This window comes from Trachypithecus francoisi, unplaced genomic scaffold (genome assembly GCF_009764315.1).
Source record: "Trachypithecus francoisi isolate TF-2019V2 unplaced genomic scaffold, Tfra_2.0 Lachesis_group6, whole genome shotgun sequence".
NCBI classification, from domain to species: Eukaryota; Metazoa; Chordata; class Mammalia; order Primates; family Cercopithecidae; genus Trachypithecus; species Trachypithecus francoisi.
Window position 1 is genome coordinate 124151366 of NW_022681471.1, and position 20449 is coordinate 124171814.

The 20449-nt window shown below is 39.5% G+C and overlaps 1 protein-coding gene and 1 pseudogene across 1 annotated transcript in view; both read left to right on the top strand.

The window, feature by feature from the left end:
* Nucleotides 1–20449, top strand: part of ARHGAP6 (Rho GTPase activating protein 6) — a 531128-nt gene that overhangs the window by 308364 nt on the left and 202315 nt on the right. The gene's annotated exons all lie outside the window — the stretch shown is intronic.
* On the top strand, nt 18449–20144 carry LOC117078410 (annotated as a pseudogene).

Genomic DNA, 20449 nt, shown 5'->3' on the forward strand with positions numbered 1-20449 from the left:
AGATCAGACAAAAATTCATTTGGGCTACTTGCCACATTTCCAATTTCAAATTCCTTATCCTAAACCGGGTATGTTTAACTATCAAGAAATAGGTGTGGCCCTTGGGACAAGTTGGCTCAGATTGACATACTACCATGCATACACACACACACACACACACACACACACACACACACACACACACAGTGTAAGCAATACTGTTGCATGAGACAGGTTGTTTCTGATTAAATAAGGACACCCTAGCAAATACTAAGCACTGGCCAAGTTCAGTAAGTTTCCTAAAAGGAAGAAGTTTAGTTCTCAGGGTGACTTGAAATTAGAACTTTTTTTTTTTTTTTTTTTGCTGTTTTTATTTTAAAATGCTTTTGTCTTGGAGAGAGCACTATGTGGAATTAATATCCCCTTCTGTCTCCACAGCACCACACTAGTGAGCCTAACTTAGAGAGGGAAATTCTTTGTTGCCTTTTTTCCAAATACCCGTTAAAGAACTTTTGCTGGGGCTTACCTCTGTGTGTTGATCAAACTGAAAATTTTCCAAGGATCTGAGGCTTCTCTGGAGGGTAGATTGGCGTTAAGATTTCTTCAGTAGTGCAAAGGATGATGTTTTTCACAACCAACACAGATGTGCATGCTTACAATTTACCTTCAGTCTGGAAACATGTTAATGAGGCATGGATTTCTAATTGGCTACCCACAGATGGATATGGTACTAAGTATGCTTGAACTGAATAATATAATTTGAAGGCATTTCCACAGGTCAGTTGGCATCTATTGTATAAAAAAAGAAAGATTATATATATGTGCATATGCATATATATATGTAGTATATATACCTATATATAGTATATATACATCACTCTGGGTGAACATACTATATAGGCATAATATATAGTCTACACATGTGTATGCATCCATATATTATATGCCAACTAAAATATCATTATCAGGCATTTAAGAAACCTACCTAAATCTGCTCTTACCTCATTTCAGATTCCCCATGGGTACTGGAATATTTTATCCTTGGGGATGATTAAGTAAGAAAGATACAACACCAAAGCTGACTTATCATTAGTGACTCAGTACTGGACAATTGAGAATTATTCAGATGTGCTAGAATCTCTCTTCTGACGCCCTACATGGAGGACAAGTCACTACACTGAAGTTGGCCCTTTGTCTGTTCCCTTGTCCTTTGGTTAAGAACTTTGATCAACTGACTTAAGAAGGCCTCAGATTTGGGAGACCCTGTGCTTTTTCATGCCCTAATTTGGTCTCCAGGGGTTTTTGTGCTGTCTTTAAGTAGATAAGGGAGACCCTACTTCTTACTGATAAATAAACTAAAGATATACCAAAGGTACCTGCTTCAACATGACCATTGCCTTATTTGGACCATTAACAGTGTGTACTTAAGGCTCCCAGGCAGTGAATATCCTTCATCTCCTAGCAGATTACAATCTGCTACTATAATAACTCCCCATCTCTGTTGCATTGTTAGCTGTCCTTGTGTGTGTGTTGTGTGTGTAAACTATTTGATCTTGTATTTCATCAACTTGTACCAAACTAACTCTTTGCTGTTGATGAGAACAGTATCCTTTCTACACATAAGTTCCAGTTATTCAGGAGGACTATTATGTGATAATGTCTCTCAGTTGATTAGAACATGGTGTTACCGAGGTATAATTTATTTTATAGTCATTTTATTAATGACAACTGTAAAATATACCCATTACTTGCCATGGAACAGATCACGTGCTGAGTGTTGGACTTGCCTTATGTTTCTCTGTGCAAGAGTTAACTCTAATGATCACTCGAGTATTTCCAGAAGGGAAAGGTGAGAAGTGATTGGTCAATGCCTAAGGCTCTCACAACTTGTGGTCTGCAACCCTGTTTGACAGTGAGCTGTTTGGGCCTCGGTAGGAATTTTCCCACAGAAAGGATGTTCTTCTCACTGGCAGGCTCCCAGGACCGCCCACAAATCCATTTAACCATAACAGAGCTGACAGCACTGTCAGGGCTGGATTTGACTTCCAAGTGGGAAGTCAGCCTAGTATTAATAGCACAGTTCCAGCTGCACTCTGGGTCCAGCAGACTTCTGATGGACCGGCCTGGGAACCAAGGCACTCTTTGTAACATTTATGAGAAATGGAGTCCTCGTTGAGAATGGTGGGAAGACAGTACTGTGGCGGCACAAGGCCCATGGCTTCTCACTTCCCCTTTCTACTCTAATCACTTCCAACGCCACTATCCAGCAGGACGAGACCAAGGGGAATCCTAGAGGAATCCTTCTCTAGCCTTCAAGTCTGGGGAGAGCCTACCCTGTTCCTGGCCTGGCTCACTTAGGTCGACTGTTCTCATGTACAGGATCTTTGTAAGTTGGGTGTTTCTAGGGCACCTGTATTTAGTTATATGATATGAATGTTTATTTTAATGTAGTAGCTCTTGATGCAAGCATAAATATATTAGAATGTAAGGTTCATTTTTATTTTTAAAAGATTTTACTTCATTTTGACTAATTTCAGTTCTGATTATGATCTCCTGCTTCTTTACCGGTTTAAAGCCATCATTTTTATGCAAATAAAATGGGTGTGCATGATTGTAGCAAAACATTCCATTTTCTGGTTATAGGAGGAAATGGGAGAAGTGGGTGGTGCATTGTGTCTGTGTGTGTGTGTGTGTAATTTGAATATGACCTAAAGGAGGGGGGTTTGTTGCACCAAGACATACTTCAAGGAATTAAAAATTGTGTTGTACTAAAGGGAGGTCTTTTTCACTAATAACTTAGAAGTATTGCAGACCATTTAGGTTTTTTTTGTTGGCCAGAAGTATTATAATTAACAGATATTTCCCCCCTGGGAGCTCTTTGAATACATAATTTCTTTAAAAAGATTTTTAAAGACTGACCGACAACCTGAAAATTATTTTCTGCTAATCCCAAGCAAATGTCTCTGTGATATAAATACTGCTTTAAAGTTATCTTATGGGATACATATGACCCAAAGGGAAAATAACTTGTTTATTAAGTTGATTTTTTTTCTTTTTTCATGATTCACTAATTGTCAAATTCATCCTATTTGGGACAGTAGAAATATGGAAACATGTAAATGAATAACATTTTTAAAGTGTAAATCAACTAAAATGTATATGAAGCCCTGCTGGATTCTTAGGCAGTCTCTTGATATTTCTAAGTCACACTTCTCTCTTCTAGGATTCTATTTTGGGACATAGTCATAAACACAAAAGGAAGATTTCAGCACCAAATTATATTCATCTTTAAAATACTGCGGCCCTTCAGCCCTTCTAAACACTGGAAAACTCTCTGGAGTTTGGTTTGCCAAGACATGGGAAACTTTTTTTCCAGAATATTTTTAAGGGAAAATTATATTTTAGGGTTATGAATGTAGAATGATAACACAGATAATTTACCATATTTAATAAACCTCTATAGCTAAGTCTAGGTTCTCTTTGAAAGATCTTGTTTTTTTCACCCAGCCCCATAGTTACATATTTGAGGGAGTGAAACTGAGCATACAGGATTTTTGGAGTGGCAGGTCCATTTGAAATCCTTCTCATCCAATGTGTTCATTTTGTAGAAAAGGGAACCGGAGCCCAGAGGGATTCAGTGACTTGAGCAAGGCTACTGTTGGTGATGGCAATAGTAGGAGTGGCCATCATTTACTGAAGGTCTTCTTTTTCTGGATTTCCTTACGTTTTATTTTACCCTCACAACCACCTTGTAAAGCAGGGGGCCATATTCCAGTTTTACAAGTGAGAAATCTGAAGTTTGGGAAGTCCTCTAGCTGTTCAAAATCAACAGGTACTAAGAGGCAGAGCAAGAATCCACTGATTGTGGATGCCTGGTGGCTTCTGCCTCAGGGTGTTTTCCATTATACCAGACATTTCCTAGGTCTAAGTAGAAATACAAGAAGCATTCCTTCTTTATACATGTTTACTTCTAATATATCAAGAACATCTCTAAGCAATCACCCTGATACTCAATCTTTTGGATAGTAGTCTGAGGTATTGAGTCTCCTCACCTTAGTTTTTCTGACAAAAAGTAATCTCCCTGCTACTGGATTTCATAATACTCCAAAATTTGTCTTCAGTGGATACCTCAACATATGCTTTGAAATGTCTATTTTATTTAGATCTGAAGAAGAGTATACTTTTTTCTGCTGTCATTCGGTGATTCATTCATTTATCTATTCACTAAGTATGTTTTGAATGCCTACTATGTGCAGATGCTATTCTAGGCTTTGGAGATACAGTTCTGGACAAAACAGACACAAACCCCTGCCCTGATGGTACTTTCTTTCTAGAGGGCCAAGGGATGGCCAATACATACACAGCAAACAATAAGGTAAGTGAGATGGTAATAGATACACTAAAAACAAAAAACAGAGAAGTTTGTTTAATGAGTGGAATGAGACACCAGGAAGATGGGATAGGAGTTACTTAAAAATAAACTTCACTGAGAGGGGAAATTGGGGAGTGCTTCTTATCACATTGTCAATGCAGCAAAAAACGCCAGTATCTATTTTTTTCAGCAAATTCCTTTCCAAAAACATAAGTCTTCAATTCCCCACCAATAGTAAAATGCTTATCCTAACTCTGTCTCTATCCTTATGCTATCCTCCCATACACCCTTTATGGAACCCATTGTTATCACTATTATACAAAAAACAACAACAACAAAAAAAAAAAAAACAAAAAAAACAAAAAACGGAATAACAGAAGCTCTCTACAGATCTAAGGACAGTACAATTTGAGAGTAAGAGAAGTTTAGTGCTTGGCCAGTTTTTCCCAAACATCTAATTTATACGGGAGGATCCTGAATTTCAGAAATATTGAAATTTTGGGAGGCTGGGGCAGGAGAGTTGCTTGAGCCCAGGAGTTTGAGACCAGCCTGGGCAACATAGTGAGACCCTGTCTCTTAAAAAAAAAAAAAAAAAAAAAAATCTTTTTTAAATTAGCAGGATGGGGTGCCCACCTGTAGTCCTAGCAATTTTGGAGGCTGAGGCGGGAGAATTGCTTAAGCCCAGGAGGTCAAGGCTGCAGTGAAGCAAGATCACATTGCTGCACTCCAGCCTGGGTAACAGAGCGAGACCATGTCTCAAACAAAACAAAACAAAACAGAAAAATCAATGTTTGAATGATCAAATGACGACCTCAGATCATATGGCAAGGTGATTATTATTTTATTTCCAGTTAATGATGTGCTGAGTTCCCATGGTGAGCCATGTGATTGAGCTGGATCCAGGGGCCTCAGCACTGACTTCAGAGGAGATGGTCTCTGGCCTGGAGGCACGGAGAAGGAACTGATACAGACAAAGACTTCTGATCCCAACCCAGTGCTCCTTCCCCTATCCCATAATGGGGACTCTTTTCTGTTTTCCAGAGTCTCAGAAGGGTGAGAGTGGGGTTCCCATTTACATTTGTACTTCCGGCTCTGTACTTCAAATATGTCATAGGTTAAATGAGACTACTTGAGCTGACCTATGAACCAAAACCACTGTATCATTATTTCTATGGGAAAATGCATGTGGACTTTGAAATATCCAGCTATCTTAATAGACTTTCAGAATTGAGAAGTGTCTGCGTTGGAAAATAAAGCAAAGATCATTTAGCGTTCAGTGAGGCAAACTCTGGCTGCCCAGCCTCTAAGACATTGACTATCTCCTAGAGAAAACACAATCCTCTGTAGCCCTGAAGGGAGCATCAGATGAGATACAAATAAGTAGTAACAGTTTCTTCCAAATTGTGTGGGGAAAGTTTTCTTCTCTTCACTATGAAGACAAACTGATGGTCACAAATAGTCACTATTTTTTCCACAAAGTGGCAATTTGTGTGTATACCAGCCATTCTGTAGTTTGTCATAGTTCTCTAGGGCTATGGGGATCTATCACAGGATTGCAGCTCATTTAATCTGTATTTACTACTTGATCTATGGGCTGGACTCATGTTTCTATTAATGGTAGTAGCCAGCATAGTGTCCCAAATGCATGTTGAATGGCGTGGAGTGGAAGAACATGTTCTCTTAGCTGTTCTGTATGCTAGCAACTGTTGTTTTCCCATCTACCTTCCATAATGGGAATGCCATGGACATTTTGGTTCCCGTTCTACATTCCTGTTATCACCTGATTGATTGGAATGATATTGCTATATAATAAGGACTTCGAACATATATAAGCATTCTGAGGAAACATGAGGTTAGATTGAACTGCAGTGGATGCTCTATCACAGTTCAAGGGCAAGATGATTACAGTTGCCTTGACAACCATAGCTCTGCACTCTCTGTTTTATTACATACTCTTTTCCTATTTGGGAATCCTTTTGAGGAGAAACAAAAGAAAGAATGTCAGTAAAGTCTTATGTAGCTACAAAAACGTCTCCATTTCTTAAATTTCCCCCAAACATTGGAAAGTCCAGGCATATGAAATGAACTAAAAATAAGCTTTTACTTATGTCAAAACACAAATATCATCTTTACTCCCTATAGAGGTAATTATTTTGTAAAGACTGAAAGAAAAGATTATTTTTCTATTTCTCTCTAGCATACAACTGTGACGTCTATTTTTCTATAAAAAGGGAAATATTTTTGCCTATGAATTTTCATTAGTATTTTTACCTGTATTACAGTTATTCAACTGCAAGTAGGTATATAAATAAAATAGTCTTACTCTAGGAAATGGCTAGGTTGAGAAACTATCAAACAGTGATATTTTAACAATGTGTTAATTTATTAATTATCAACACATCCTCTTTTAGGTTTCCTTTGTAGACCACACTAGTTTTTTGTTTTGTTTTGTTTTGTTTTGTTTTTTAAGAGAAAAGGTGACAATATTTGGGTCTTTATAATTGTTTTTTCTGTATTAAAGCAAAAATGTAGTATAAATGTATACTACTGCATGACTATAAAAGTCATTGAGAAATATTATATTTTATTTTATCCACTCACTTGTTATTAAGTCTGTTTCTCTCTCTCTCTCTCTCTCTCTCTCTCTCTCTCTCTCTGTCTCTCTCTCTCTCTCGCTTTCTCTCTGAGACAGGGTCTCACTGTGTCTCCCAAGCTACAGTGCAGTGGCATGATCTCAGCTCACTGCAACCTCCACCTCCTGGGTTCAAGTGATCCTCCCATCTCGGCCTCCCCAGTAGCTGGCACTATGGGCACCCACCACCATGCCTGGCTAATTTTTGTAGAGATGGGGTTTTGCCGTGTTGCCCAGGCTGGTCTCGAACTCCTGGGCTCCAGCCATCCTCCCCTCTCGGCCTCCCAAAGTGCTGGGATTACAGTGGCTCTATGGAACAAATTTATGTTAATACTCTAGGATGGGAGTTAGGGAACTTTTCTGTAATAGGACAGATAGTAAGTATTTCAGGCTTTTGAGGCTATACAGATTTTGTCACAACTACTCAACTCTGATGTTGTAGCTGAAAGAAGTAATAGATAATATGCAAACGAATGGACTGGGCTGTGTTAAATTAATACAGTATTTACAGAAACAGACAGTGGACTGGATTTGTCCCAGGGGCTGTAGTTTGCCAGCTCCTACTCTAGGAGAAAAATTGTTTTGCTTACTTATCTGTCCACAGTCTACAGGGGAGTGTAGTGCTTCAGGCAAATTGTTTCTTTTATAATATATGCCTAAACTGAGCATGATGGTGCACGCCTATAATCCCAGCTACTTGAGAGGCTGAGGTGGAAGGATCACTTGTGCCCCAGGAGTTTGCATCCAGCCTGGGCAGCATAGAGAGACCCTCATCTCTTAAAAAAAAAAAAATGTACCTGAAAGGCCATCTTTTCACTCTGCCCTTTGTGTAAAATGTCCCCATTGCTACCATATTGGTTCTATTAGCGAGAAAGGCAGGGGTTACACACTTTTGCAACTCATTAAGGAGGGTAGAAGCAGATATTGATAATAATTTCCTTGTTTTAAAAGCTGTTAGAACATATGAAAAAAAAATCAACTACTAAGATTTCCTTACACCCTAGCTGAACTGCTCAGTTAGAACTGCTCTTGAATATCAAAGGCTAATGTGCCCTCCCTGCATAAGCTGGCAATATAAACTGAAGTAGACACTGTCAGATGTAGCCCCTTGGCCCCCAGCTGGCCTCCCCATCCCCATGGGGTCTCCATAGTCACCTGGCATCAACAAAAACGTGCTTTTTTCTTTATTTTCCTTTGAAGTATTCACTGGTGCTTTGTTCAAACTGATTTTAACATCCTCTGAGTTTTAGTCAGATACTTGGAAGAAAAACAGAAAAACGAAAACAAATATCTATGTATTTGTTACTCAGATTTAGTAACTGTTAACATTTATTATTATTTGCTTTGGATATTTTTATCTTTTTTAAAATAAAGAATCCCTTTGATTGACACAATTGTAACCCAAGATTTTTCCCCATTCTTTCTAAAGAAGCTATTGTCAGAGGAATCTGAATTCTTTTCCACTTATCAAAATTGGTTATTGAGAGGCAAAAGAATAGAAAGAATATTGATTTTATATTATATATTCAGAGCATCACTGGTGCATAGTATGAACAATTTGATCCAATTTGTATGGTTTTCTGCCCATCGAAGACTGAATAATATCATGAATCTACTCCCAAGAGAGACTTAGAGAATGCATCACATCTCTTTCCTATTGGGAATGGGGTGTGAATCTAAGAGACAGTAAATATAAACCATCCTAATTCATAATAGAGAGCTGGATACATTTTTCAATTTCAATGACAACTTTGAAAAGTACATTATTTTTCTCTGCTGCCTTTAACATACTTATTGCTGTGTGGTGTAAATGCTTTCATAAATGCTCTCTCACCTGATCTTGTGTGATAGTTAGAACAGATGGTATTACAGCTCTCTCCCAGGTAAGGGTATGGATACACTGGGATGTCCGTACAGTATTTGGCAGTCTTGGCTGGACCTTTGTACCACCTACTGAGCTTTGAAAATGTACTGGTTCAATCCAACCAGTCTGAGCATCAGTATTTTTTTTTTTTTTTTTTTTGAGATAGAGTTTCCCTCTTGATGCCCAGGCTGGAGTGCAGTGGTGCAATTTCGGCTCACTGCAATCGCCGCCTTCCAGGTTCAAGTGGCTTTCCTGCATCAGCCTCCCGAGAAGCTGGGATTACAGGCACCTGCCACCACCATGCCTGGCTAATTTTTGTATTTTCCTAGTAGAGATGGGGTTTCACCATGTTGGTCAGGCTGGTCTTGAACTCCTGACCTGAGGTGATCTACCCACCTCGGCCTCCCGAAGTGTTATGATTACAGGCGTGAGCCACTGCACCTGCCTGGGCATCAGTATTCTTAATTGATTCTACTGTACTGCTGAGGTTGAGAACCCCAGTGGACCAGTGGTTCTCAACTAGGGACTGTTTGCCCCTACAAGGGGATATCTGACAATGAGACTTTTTTATTATCACAAATGAGAAGGGGCATCCCCTGGCATCTAGTGGGTAGAGACCAGGGATGCTGCCAAATATCCTATAGCACCCCTCCAACATAGAATTATTTGGCCCAAAGGTCAATAATGCTTATGTTGACTAACCCTGATTTAAGCTAGACTAAAGTCCCTCTGACTCTAAGCCATATTGTTTCCTCAGTCTCAAGTTGCTAGATTATTCAAATTAGTCATCTTGTTATTATTGCTGCTAATAAAATATATTTTAAGTAGGTTGTTCTTCAAAACCACAATGTTTACAATGACTTTTTAGTTTATCAGGAACCAAGTGATCTTGTGTCATAACCATACTGGGATAAGCAAAAATCCTTATATTAAACATTTTCAATTACTTCTATCAGAATACAAAACAAGCAAGCAAACACAAAAAACAACACACCATCAAAAAGAAGAAAATAGCTATTTCTCAACATAAATTGTTCTGTATGTATTATCCCAAATGAGCAATGTGTATTATATAAAGCAGTGGATTTCAAACTTGAGAGTACATTGAAGTCACCTAGAGGGCTTGTTAAAATACTGATTGCTGGCCTTATCTCCACAGTTCCTGGTCAGTAGGTCCGGAGTGGGGTTCAAACAGTTGCATTTCGAATAAGTTTCCAGCTAAGATTGACATTTCTCGCCTAGGGACTATACTTTGACAATCAATAATGTAAATAATTTCTCTATATTAGCATTTCAAATGAATATTAACCCTGGGGACCATCTATTAAAGCCTCAAGTTAATACTCCTAAAAAATTAAAAAATCATTTTATCATAGCATACAAATAACTTAAAATATGATTCATCAAGAAGTACAGAGGGCTTCCTAGTTCTACAGTTACAATCAGGACAACCCTATAGAATCAAACCTTTTGCTCCCACTTCTAAAAGCAGCAAGGGTGAGCAACAGCAAGCTTTGCTTAAGAACAAGCCTAGTAGTCTTAAGAATGCACAGCTCTCTACCTGATCGGAAATGAAGGGATGCCAGTTTGCTGAGATATTTTTGAACACATCTGGTCAGTGAGAAAGTTGGTATTTTCTGTTTCCTGATGTGTATCCTTCAAATTATACGTAAGTGCTTAAGTGAAAAAAATGACTTGATCCAAATTCCCTTAGCTTTGGATACATTAACATACGCTCATGGAAGGGTGGATGGGATATCTAAAATTTTATTGAAGTGTATTGCCTGTCTATAAAATAATAAAACCTTAATTCCTTAAGTAATTAAAATATTTGGCAGAGGTGGCTAAAGAATGTTAGATTCATGTATGGAATCTGAAACCCATTTCAGGTATTTCAAGAACAAGTCAATGATTCATCCAGTCTATCAGCCAAAGACACTTGACAGACAGCAGTGACATGGCATTTTGTAAAAGGCATTTCCATAGTACTAGTGCTCTCATTTTGTTGTCATTCAGTAGAAAGAAGTGTATACATTTGTGAAGAAATGCATGAGGGTAATAAAAATGTTTAAAAATCCACACTTTCTCAATTTAGGTGGACTTTTTTTTATTATTATTATACTTTAAGTTCTAGGGTACATGTGCACAATGTGCAGGTTACCTAGGTATACATGTGCCATGTTGATGTGCTGCACCCATTAACTCATCATTTACATTAGGTATATCTCCTAATGCTATCCCTCTCCCCTACCCACTTCCCACAATAGGACCTGGTGTGTGATGTTCCCCTTCCTGTGTCCAAGTATCCTCATTATTCAGTTCCCACCTATGAGTGAGAACACGCGGTATTTGGTTTTCTGTTCTTGCAATAGTTTGCTGAGAAAGATGGTTTCCAGCTGCATCCATGTCCCTACAAAGGACACGAACTCATCCTTTTTTATGGCTGCATAGTATTCCATGGTGTATATGTGCCACATTTTCTTAATCCAGTCTGTCACTGATGGACATTTGGGTTGATTCCAAGTCTTTGCTATTGTGAATAGTGCCGCAATAAACATACGTGTGCATGTGTCTTTATAGGAGCATGATTTATAATCCTTTGGGTATATCCCCAGTAATGGGATGGCTGGGTCAAATGGTATTTCTAGTTCTAGATCCTTGAGGAATCGCCACACTGTTTTCCACAATGGTTGAACTAGTTTACAGTCCCACCAACAGTGTAAAAGTGTTCTATTTCTCACATCCTCTCCAGCATCTGTTGTTTCCTGACTTTTTAATGATTGCCATTCTAACTGGTGTGAGATGGTATCTCATTGTGGTTTTGATTTGCATTTCTCTGATGGCGAGTGATGATGAGCATTTTTTCATGTGTCTGTTGGCTGTATGAATGTCTTCTTTTGAGAAATGTCTGTTCATATTCTTAAACTAGTCTAAAGTTAGATGTTACAGTATATTTTGTAGGCATAAAAATCTAAACCCCAAAGTGGCAGAATTCAAGAATACCCGTCCCTTATTTTCTACAGGAGTTCATCTGAATCCCTTGATAGTAAAGATTTTCTTTCTTTCTAGTACCTGACATAATTCCTAGTACATACCAAGTGATAATTACACTTTCATTGAATTTACTTAAATAGCTATATGAGAGGTCCATGTATTTCTATATTTCATGAATTTCAAATTATATATTCAGTCCCATTTAAAGTTAGGATCCTTATAAAGAAAATCCTGAAGAGGATCCAGACTATAGTGTCCAATGTGCAAATTTTTAATTGTGAGCTAGAGATTGAGAATAAAGGAAAGTTACTGGAAAAATTTCCAAGAACTAAGCCTTTCTGTTGTGTTGGTATTGATGATATATGTGTCAGTCAGCAATAAGACTACCAAAGGTGAACTAAATAATCCCATACCATAATGTCTTATAAAATTTAAGCTGCTAAGAAAATCTAAGGATTAAAAAATGTACCTATTCACATAGTTCTGCTGTTGTGTGTTTAAGAGCAAACTGAGAGGTTGCTATGGCATTACTTATGCGTGCATGGCAACAGAGTGAACTTAGTGATTCAGCTTGATAAAAGAGGAAATTAGCTCACCATTTCCCTTTCCCCAAATCAGAGTCAGATATCCAAATATTTCGTTTTGAAATGGTATATCCATCAACACATTCTAACGGATGAAAGTCAGTAGTGGGGGTGGGGGAAGGTTGTAAGATGAAATTCGTATGTCATGTGCTTACTTTAAAGAATGCAACTTGTGTCTAAACAATCTATACATATTTCTGCATCCTTCTTTCCCCCGATAGGATGGGGTTTCTCAGTGGCATCTGTTGGGTGAATGTACAGTGATGAGTAACACTTTGGCAAAAGACAGCAATTTATCAGCCCATATAACTTTGTTCTAATGAAAGTAGATCATCCTAGAATTTGAGAAACATTGTTCAGCTGTGAAACTGTAATTCCCTGTGTGTAACAGCCCTCTAGGCAAGGAGTAGATTTTACCAGCATAATATGTGAAGTTTAGTCATTATCAACTGCACAAAGCAGAGGTCAGCCGTGGGCGTACATGTGGGAGGCACTATTATGAAATCAACCCACAGCCACTGACCTGCTGGGGTGATCCAATACAAACAGAGCCAAATGTCAGGAATAAATGCTGACATTTTATCACATGATTAGTTTAAATATTATTTTACTACTGTGTTTTTTCTTGTATTATTTATCTTTCACACCTTTATTTTGTTTCCGGTTTCCTTTCTTTATATTGATAAATGAAAAATAGGGAAGTGTGGTTTGAGTCAGTACTTTTGATCATGAACATAGGAAGTTAACTGAACCCACCACCACCACCACCAAAAAAAAAAAAAAAAAAAACCAAAACACTCCAAACCTTAGATTTGTTCTGGGTTGACATGGGTTTTGGAATCATAATTTTATTAGTTTATTTTTTAAATTACATAGAGTAAAACTGACCTTCTGCAGGGTATGGTTCTATCAGTTTTGACAAATACATGAAGTTGTGTAGCCAACACCACAATTGTGATACAGAAGAATTCTATATATACCACCCCCCACCACCACCAAATCTCCTCATTCTGCCTTTTTATAGTCAACCCCTCTTTTCACTCTCAGGCTTTGGCGACCACTGACCTGTTGGAATTGTATTAATCTGTTTTTCTCCAGTGTATCCATTCATGCAACAACCATTTGTTGATAATCTATGCTGAGCTCCATTTTAGGTGCTAGGGATGAAATGATGAACAAGACTGACATAGAAGTTTCCATCTAGAAACAAGATAATAAACAGTAGTAAATCAGTAATTCCAAGTTGTGGCAAATGCTGTGTAAAGAACAGAAATATTTCTGTGATAACAGATATCCAAAGGCGAAGTCTTTTTTTTTTTTTTTTTTTTTGAGACAGAGTCTTGCTCTGTTGCCCAGGCTGGAGTGCAGTGGCGCAATCTCGGCTCACTGCAAGCTCCACCTCCCGGGTTCACGCCATTCTCCTGCCTCAGCCTCCCAAGTAGCTGGGTCTACAGGCGCCCGCCACCGCGCCCGGCTAATTTTTTGTATTTTTAGTAGAGATGGGGTTTCACCGTGTTAGCCAGGATGGTCTCAATCTCCTGACTTCGTGATCCACCCGCCTCAGCCTCCCAAAGTGGTGGGATTTCAGGCATGAGCCACCGCGCCTGGCCGAAATCTATTTTAGATACCGTTAAGAAGGTTGCTCTGAGAAGGCAGCATGTAATTTGAGGACTGGAACAGGTGTGTGAGGTGGGTGAGGGGTGGGGACACATGGGGTAATCATTCCAGGCGGAGGGCATAGTATGTACCAAAGACAGTTGGGAGTCTAGTGAGTGAAGGGAGCAATGGCATGAGGTGCTGTGGATAGATAGGCAGAGCCTCACTAAGGTGTGTGTACTTCATTGCATTGCAGTGAGAAGCCATTGAATTAGGATGGGGCTTTAATGGGGATGGTTTGGTTGATGTTTTGAGCTCTGTGTAGAAAATCTGTGGTAGACGAGTAAGAATGGATACAGAGGACCACTTGATTTGCAGCCACCATCCAGTTGACTGTTAATGGAAGATTGGGCTTGGCAGCAGCTGTGGAGATGGAGAAGGGATGGATTTGAAATATATTTTAGAAGTATAAGCAACAGGACTAAGTGTTAATTAGATATGGGTAAGGGGCTGGTGAAGGAAAAGGGGGAATCAAATGTGACTCTCAAGATCGTGCTTGAACAACTGGGTGGGCGATGCTATTTACTAACATGAGTGAAATATTGAGAGAGAAACAAGTTTGTATTGGAAAATTTAAAAGCTGGGGTTTTGGACAGGCTGAAATAGAGAAACCCATCAGACATCCATTTGGAGATGTGACGCCCCTAGATGGAGATATGTATGTAGAATTCAGAGAACTCGGAGCTGGAGAGAGAAATTTGTGTTATCATTTAACTCTTAATCATTCATTATATCATAAATATATAATTTAAATATATTTATTGTTAATATATTTTGACATATTAACATTAATATAAAATCTGTATTGTTAACAGTTTATTCGCTGATATTTATTGAGGGCCCACTGTGAGGGAGACTTACTGAGGGAATGGAGGTATGATGGTGCGGGCAAGCCTATATGATCTGAGGCAGGCTGGCAGTAGTCACACAGATATGTGTAAAATTTAAGGGACCTCAGTACCACAAAGGAGAGGGTTCCATGAAAGGGCACGAGAGGAAGATTTGACTAAATCTGGGTGGAGGTGAGGGTCAGGAAAGGCTTCCCTGCACATTAAAGAATGAGGAAGTGGGAGAGGATATCAGATTAAGGAAAGAACATGGATAAAAGTTGGTGTGGTAGAAGACCAGAGATTTTGATTCTCAGATGCACTGTGATTCCAATTTAGAAGTCCAGAAGGGCATCCCAGGAGCATCTCAAGCACTTCAGGCAATTCACATTCCTTCAGCAAATATTCGTTGAGCACCTGGTGTGTGCCTGAGATTCTTTCAGGTGTTGGGAATTCAGTAATTAATGTACAAAGGTTCTTTCCCTCGTGAAGCTTGTTTCTTTCTGGTGGGGCTGATTCAGGAGGGTCACAAATTCCAGGCACATCTTCAGAAGGATTGACTAAGAGATGTTGGCCTGGAACAGAGCCATGAAGAGTGCCAGCATTTAGAGCTCTAAAGGAGCAGAAGCAGCAGCAAAGACCCTAGAGCAAGTGGCTAGTGAAGGAAAAAGAGAGAAAAGGGGTGCTTGTAGCAAAAGCTAGGGGAGAAAACTGATTCCAGATGGCAAAGCTAATGAATGGCCAGCTAGGTTTAGTGGTGCTGAGGGGTCAGGTAGAATAAAAACAGAACAGTCCCCCTTCAGCTTTACAACGTGGCAGCATTGAGAACTTTTACCAAACCAGTTTTATCTGAATAGTGGAAGTAGAAAACAGATTGAATTGCTTTAAGGAGTGTCTGGGAAGTGAAAACTGACAAAGTGAGAAGATATTGGCAATGAGAAGTGAAAAATTGCTGGTGACTTTGGAGAAATTTGCCTTCAGTTTGGGACTTCATTATTGTCCTGCAGTAAGAGTCTTCTGTTAGTGGTAAAAGTATTTAACTTATTTTTGCCCAACTTATCTATCTAAAAGGAAGAAAGTAGTAATACATTAAAAGATTGAGATTGCTGAGGATGAAGTGGGGTAGTATATGCATGCAGTGGATGCTCACTAAAAATAAGGGCTTGCATTTATAGTGTTTTAAGTTTGCCAGTCTCACTCTACCTGACATAAAATTTTCAGTAATTATCTTATTAAATGCCAAGTAAAATTGGAATTATTGTTAACTGATACTCAAGGGAGGAAATAGAGTAAGTTAAGCAAATTGCCCTAATAACGCTGCTCGTAAGCCATGGCCCTCGGATAATTTGAATCCATATTTGCTGTGGTTTGGACATGGTTTGTTTGTCCCCATCAAATCTCATGTTGACATTTGATGGTTAGCATGGTGATATTGGAGGTGGGGCCTAGTAGGAGATGTCTGGGTTATAGGTATGGATTCCCTCATAAATAGCTTGGTGCCATTCTCATGAGACTAGATTGTTTCTCAGGGGAATTGATTAGTTCCTGCAAGAGTGGGTTGCTAGAAAGCCAGGACACCTCTTTGCACGTGTCTGCTTCCTCTTTGACCTTCTCAAACATATTTTAATGGAGCACAAAAGCCCTTGAGGAAATCCAAGCAGATGCCAGTGCCATCTATCTTGTAAAGCCAGCAGAACTTTGAGCCAAAATAAACCTCTGTTGTTTATTAACTACCCAGCCTTAGCTATTCCTTTATAGCAACGCAAAATGGACTAAGACAACATCTGTTGACTTGGTTCTGTGCTGTGTTTGCTCCACTTGGTGTTGTAATTTTATTCCTCTATAAGAATTGTATCTGTTTAAGTGGAGACTGAGTGTTCATCTACTTTGTATCCCCATACTACCATTGCATTTAGCCCAGTGCCTGGCACAAAGTTTTCAGTTGTGATACAAAATTCTCAGCCCTTGGCCCAACCTTCTTGGGCTGCTCTCGTTTTTGAAGCTCCAGTTTATATTCAGGAGAAATGCTTTGGACTTCAGACCCCCAAACTAATTCATGTACACATATCATCAGTGGAGAAAGTGGGACAGAGTAAGGGGTGGAGATACCTCTTGAACATTACAGTAGAAATGGTATGATATTAGCAGAAAATTAATATGTGCACATCTTGTGCTGAGAAATAAGTACTCTAACATTATAAGGAAGCAATAAAACTGATCATTGCTAGGTGACGTATTATACGTATAGTATATAATGTAAAAATGCATATATAGTGTATGTTGTATATAAGATAATTGAATATTGTATGTTATATACAATGTACATCTATATATCTATAGATATCTACGCTTGTGTATTTTTTTCCTCCAAAATGAAATAATTTTGCCATCAGAGAGTACCAAGTAGAAATATTCCCAGGAGGGTATAAGATTGGGATGCAGTCTCAGAACCCATTAAAGAGCCTGGGGACAGGTGGACTGTAGGAGTCCTGTGGAGAGCTTAAAAGCTGTCTCTTACCTCTTGAAAGAAAGGACTGTGAGGGGTGAAGTAAACTGACTCGGTGTACATCTCCCTGGGATATTACTTACTGACTTTTAGGTATTACCTAGGACACGTATGTACGAAATGTTCCAGAATCATGCTTGGCTACATTATTTCCCTGTACTGGCAAAAGTGACCTGCAGAAGTTGTGCATCCTGGGTCCTTGCTAGAACCCAGATGAATGTTGCTTGGGAATTGGAGAGGGAAAAAGGAAACAGAGCACTCCCAAATTCTTTCCCAAATCTCTTGGATTGAAACATCTTAAATTGCCATTTTTATATGTCCAAGATGGTCAAATAGTAACCATTTCACACAGCTCAACCAAAAAGTATGATCCAGCTACTACACAGATGTGAACATTGGAAGGCCTTCTTGTTGGTTTAAAGCCTGGCCAATTGGTAGACGTCTGGGGCTGTATATTAAGGCGCCTTGATTTTGTGAGCCAGAGCAAAGGCATTCTTGTTCCTGTCTCTATTTGAATAGTATCTTTGGTGAGAGAGTGCCAGCATCATCTATTTATTACCCTTCATGCTCAGTGACTATGTGAAAAGAAAGGAAAAGACCTTTAAAGCTGGGGTGATTGTCTAGACAGTCCTAAAATAGCTGCTCCAGGTGCAAAGGAAGCCATAAAATGCAGACAAAGCATGAGGCTCCTTTGGCAAAAATACAGTGTGTTTGAACTCTCATAGGCTCCCTGTAAATTATGAAGTAGAAAATGCCCAGGAGACTGGATTCCAATAATTATGATCATTAGTTATTTTAAATTACCACCACTTACTTTACACAGAGGCATTCTCTGTGTGCTAAATTATATTAAAATAGTTTTAAAATAATTATTTGAATAATTCAAAGCTGAAATATTCCAGACTGAACTGTTTAGCAGGCTGAAACACCTGTGCAAGCTTTAATTCAAAATATGCAGAGAACTGACTTCATTTTTCACTCCGCTGTGGAGGTCTTATAATGCAAAACAAGAACAAAACCTTCAGCAGGAGCCCATGCCCCCTGGGTCTGTGCCCTCTTGCCCTCTACTTTGTCCTGTGTCTACCCACTGTGCTCTCAAGGTCCATCATGGCCCTTCCCTGCTCCACTCCAGCCGTGTCCTCTAGGGGATCGCTGCCACCTTTTACCTAGGCCTCCCCACCATGACCTCTGCCAGAGCCAGCTCCTTGTGGGCCCATGTGGAAATGAGACCTCCAGATCCCATCCTGGGCATCACAAAAGCCTTTAAAAGGGACATCAATAGCAAAAAGATGAATCTGGGAGTTGGTGCCTACTGGGATGATAAGAGACCCAGTTAGATTACTGTAAAAAATTTAGACAATAGCAAAGACTTGGAACCAACTCACATGCCCATCAATAATAGACTGGATAAAGAAAATGTGGCACATATACACCATGGAATACTATGCAGCCATAAAAAAGGGTGAATTCATGTCCTTTGCAGGGACATGGATGAAGCTGGAAACCATCATTCTCAGCAAACCATCACAAGAACAGAAAACCAAACATCACATGTTCTCACTCATAAGTGGGAGCTGAAAAATGAGAACACATGGACATAGGGAGGGGAACATGTAGGTGATGGGTTGATGGGTGCAGCAAACCACCATGGCATGTGTATACCTATGTAATAAAACTGCACATTCTGCACATGTACCCCAGAACTTAAAATATAATTTTTTAAAAAATTTAGACAAGGAATACTTGCCCTTTGGGGGACAAGCTGAATTTTGCAAGGCATCTACAGAACTAGCCTTGGGTGAGAAGAGCAAAGTGTTGAAAAGGGGCTAGTCTGTCACTGTGAGAATCATTTCTGGAACTAGGGCCTTAAGGGTTGGAGCCAGTTTTATGCAAAGATTTTCAAAATTTTTGAAGACAGAGATGTCTTTCGGCCCAAACCACCCTGGGGAAATCACACACCAATCTTCAGGGCAGCTGGCATGCAACTACAAGATTATTAATACTATGACCCCAAGACTTGCAGTTTTGACTTCACGGGAGCTATGGAGGACATTTCAAAAATACCAGAGCAAAGTGCTCTTCTCCTGCATGCTTGGGAACCTCATGCAAAGCAGTGGAAGGAAATAATAATAGTGGCAAAGGAAAAGAATCTCTGCATTCTTTGATATGGTCTACCAAGACTTTGCCAGTGGTGACGGTAACAAGGATACCTGGGCTCTGTGCAACTTCATTGAACGGAGCATTAATGTTTGTCTCTGTCAATCATATGCCAAGAACATGGGCTTTATATGGTCAGCATATGGGAGCCTTCACTGTGATCTGCAAAGACAGTGAATGAAACCAAAAGAGTGGAGTCAGTTGAAGATCCTGATCTGTCCCATGTATTCCAACCCTTCTCTCAATGGGGCCTGTATTGCCTCTACCATTCTGAGCAGCCTGGGTTTGTGAAAACAATAGTTGCAAGAAGTGAAAATCATGGCCAACTGCATTATTAGCATGCAGACTCAGCTGATCTCCAACTGCAGTAAGGAGAGTTCCTCGCGCATCTGACAACACATGACTGACTAAATTCGCATGCTTTGTTTCACAAGGCTAAAGCCTGAACAGGTGGAGAAGCTAACCGAGGAGTTTTCCATCTATATGACAAAGGATGGCTGCATCCCTGTGGCAGGGAGCACCTCCAGTAACATGGATAATCTTGCCTATGCCATTCACCAGGTCACCAAGTAATGTCCCTGGTGTGAGAAAACAGATACAACTTTTCTGTCTTCAGCTGCTGCTACCATGAGCTTCACATGGAGGATAAATAAGGGAGGGTAGATGGTGGTGAGTAGATCTTTTTTCTTCAATCACAGTGCATAATACGGGGTGATTGAATGCATTTCTTAGAAAAGAACATGTAGCGACACTGGGCAGAGGCGTCTGTGGCTGGTATCTGGAACTTTGTGACTCTAAACCAAACTCTCCCCTATCTTTTTATCTCCAACTTTTCCGAAAGGGTTTACATGTGTGAGAAACTCATAACACCAACAAAC